General features: G+C 39.9%; 1 pseudogene across 1 annotated transcript; it reads right to left on the minus strand.

Annotated features, from left to right (window-relative positions):
- Window positions 1-261: 261 nt before the first annotated feature.
- On the minus strand, window positions 262-804 carry LOC308263571 (N-alpha-acetyltransferase 50-like; annotated as a pseudogene). Its single transcript has one exon. The product of its transcript is annotated as an N-alpha-acetyltransferase 50-like (transcript).
- Window positions 805-3,730: the final 2,926 nt, after the last annotated feature.

Consider the following 3,730-nt stretch of genomic DNA (forward strand, 5'->3'; position numbering starts at 1 on the left):
GAAATCAGGACATTAGAAAAAGAAGCTAAAAAATTTAAAATTATTTGCCACCCAATTTTTGGGACTGTCTCTTGACTCTGAAACTAAATAGATCTACCATTTCCTTCCTTCAATCTAACCACCTCACAAAAATAAGAACTAACACAATCCAAACATGATTATTTTCCAAAGATCTTGAAAGTATTAAAATTTCTAGAGGAAAGAAAAAAATGAGGAAAAACAAAAACAAGGAGGAAGGAAATCTTAGGAAAGAAGGGAAAATCAATGGGCCTCTCTTTTATTTGGTAACAAGCAAGTCCAAGAAAGTTCATTTATAATTTGTTTAGTTGTCTGTCTCTGCACATCTACATTCTGACCAGAAGGGATTTTAAGGTTTTTCTGAAGCACATGAGCATCTGCAGGCTCTATCCTCTTATAGTAGTTTTTCTTTGCCTCAATAATCTCAAAGCCAAATTTCCTGCAGAAGTCAATTGCTGACTCATTGCTGATCTGGACATGAAGATAGATGTAAAAAGTACCATCTTTTTCACAGATGTTTAACACATGGTTTAACATTTTATTCCCCATTCCTAGTCTTTGGTATGGTGCAAAGTTTCTTTTGATTCTGTGAATGATGCACCCTGCAGCATAGTGCACCTACAGCAATGTTATTGATTTGGGAGGTTTAGCTAGCTCACCAACCTCCAGCACATCCTTGTAGAACTTGTAATTGCAGCTGACTGGAAAGATGACCTGGTTCAGTATCTTCAACTGTATAATATCGTGTGGTGTTACATCTCTCAGCATGATCCGGCTACTTTTCATCTTCCCTGCCTCCTACCCTCGCTATCAATGCTGTCCTCCTCGCTGCCCTCAGCTCGGGCCATTCAACCCCTAGGCCAGTCTCGCCTAGAGCAGGGAGCTGAAGTGCTGACTGAGGCCGCGAAAGGCAAGTGTGGCCCGAGGTCTCCAGACAGGGTGGGAGTGCCTCCCTCTACCAAGCAGGGGTCACTGTTTCTTTACACGTGCACATGGAGGACTCTAATTTTTTTTTGTTTGTTTGTTTTAATCAAAGAACATAGTTGTACTAAAGACAACCCAAGGCCTTATCTGCCTAGACTTTCCTGTGAAGTATCAACTCCTTATCCCCTGGGTAATTAGAATTCATTTCCCTGGGTAGGACATGGTTTTCTCCTTGGCTATTGATTCAGAGCCATGAGGAGTAAGTGATGGGCTATAAGTCTTTACTTCCAAGTCACTGAAATAACTGTTGGTGGAAGTATTCCTTCCTTTGAAGCTAAGACCTTTAGATCTATAAAGCAGAGGTCTACTGGGGATGTGAGGCCATGGGAATGAGCAGCAACACTTTTGCTAGTGGATGACTATAGCTAATATTGAGTGATACTTATTATTTCCACTCTTCGATCCCTGAACCTATGAATTCTGATTATTAGAGAAACTTGGACACTGATCCAGAACATATATAAGATTCTGGAGAACACTGCTCGGCCTTACAGAGAATTGACAGCTGCCTGGTATTGTCACTGACTCTTCAAAATGTCATTCAAAAGTTTGCCGGGCATGGTGGCTGCACGCTTGTAATCTCTGCGCTTGGGAGGCAGAGACAGGAGGATCACCCAGGTTGGAAGCCAGCCACGCACGCTGGCTTAGGAAACCCTGTTTCCAAATAAAAATGTAAAAATAGGTCTGGGAGTGTATCCCAGAGGTAGAAGGGCTTCCAGGAACCCCAGCACCACCAAAAAAAAAAAAAAAAAAAAAAAAAAGTTCATTAAGCCAGCTTCTTCAGGATGGTAGGGAGTGTAGAAAAACCAGTGACTTGCATGTGCATAGCTCCATCACCACACTTCATTTGCTGTTAAGTGAGTTTCTTGACCAGAAGCAATGCTGTGGGGAACTCGAGTGTATCAGTCATTCTGTAAGTCCAGGGATGGTGGTTTTGGTGGAAGCATTGCATGCAGGGCAGACAGACCTGTATTTGGAGTATGTGTCTATTCTGTAAAGAACAAAGTGTTGCACATTTCATGAGGGAAATGGTTCAATATAATCAAATGCCACCAGGTAGCTGACTAACTACCAGGGAATGGTGTGATTTTTGGGTCTCAGTGCTGGTCTTTGTTAGTGAGAAATTGGCCATCATCAGATTTTGTAGCCAGATCAGTCATGGAGAGTAAGAATCCCTGCTGCTGAATCCATGTACAACCTCCATCCCTGCTACCATGGCCAGGTGGTTCCTGAGCCCCTTGAGCACTGATGGATGTCTGGGGAAAGAGGCTGATTAGTATTTGCAGTATTCTACTTACTTGAGACACACTCTATATATTGGTGTCTCTCCTACTTTCTTCACTTAGTAAGAACATGGTGGGTTTTTTTTATATTAGTGTATGAAAAGTTTTTAAAAACATATCCTTCTAAGAGATAGAGCTCTGAGATTTAAGAAAGAGGCCACATCTAGATATACAAATTTCAGAACATCCGTTGATATGTGAAGATCTTAAAGCCCTAGGAATGGTTGCTTGACAAAAGAAAAAATGCTGTGTACAGTGTATAAAATATTTTTATACTCTGTATATCATTTGAACTTCCTAATAGTCATCTGGAGTTTTCAGAAAAAGATCTTATTTTCCTTATGATATTATAAGAGAGAAAACTGAGGTGCACAGAGAGGTTGGGGTACTTAATTCGTTAGCTGGAAAAGGAGCAGGTTGAACCAGAAATTAGGTCTACTGACTCCACATCCAATGCTTTTTCTATCACAGGCTAGTCTCCTAAAATATATTGGAATGATATTGAATCATTTAGATACTCCCAAGAAAAGTATTTTTATACTGTAGAAACCTTGCATATGCCAAATCATGATGCATAATATTTTTTATTTAATTTATATTTGTTCACTGATAATTAGACAGATACCCAATATAATGACTGGACACAGGAATTAGTGACACTAGATGGATTCTACTTTTCAAAGTAGGGCTTGCTTTGCAGATGAATTCCCAGCAGCTCAGCTGGTATTGGGTTGTTTTTCTAAGTCTGTTATTTTTGACCTATCTTAGCACCCAGCCCAACTCCATATAATGAAGTTTCAGGCTTTAATAATTCACATTTATTCAGTCGACATCCTGAATATACCCACAGCAAATCTTTCTGAGGGGTTTTGTTCCCACTATTTATGATCTGGGGAAGGCACTCCCCAAATACCATGTAAATCATGTCAGGAAAGGGGAGCACCATAATTTTTGGCCAGGACTAAAAAAAATCGCTTCTTCCCTATCTTATTTGCCAGAAGATGACACTGACATTTGGAAAATGTTGCAGGTCTTATATGTGACAAATTGTGACATATTTTATTACATGTTTTGTAACATGTTCTATTTGTTTATTTTGTGGGGGGAAGCCTGACAAGTGGCATATATGTGATGAGAGTAAAGTCCTTGTGATATCTTCAGAATAGGTTCAGCCAGAACTCAGCCAAACAGCCTGAAGGCAGGTTATGGACACACAAAACAGAAAGGGATGCTATTTTCTTCTGTGGCTGGCAATATGTTCTCCCCCTTTTTAAGCATATGGCAAGTGCTGGTGGAATGGATGAGTTCCAGATTACGGCACAACACACTCTATGTTGTGTTCTTCAGTTTTTTGCTTTTTAAACTAATTTCAAGTCAATTATACTGATGTCTGGCTATATCAGTAATTTTGTTTCAGGGAAAAACATTTCCATTCTGATAATTTC

Source organism: Muscardinus avellanarius (assembly GCF_963383645.1).
Source record: "Muscardinus avellanarius genome assembly, chromosome: 5".
NCBI classification, from domain to species: domain Eukaryota; kingdom Metazoa; phylum Chordata; class Mammalia; order Rodentia; family Gliridae; genus Muscardinus; species Muscardinus avellanarius.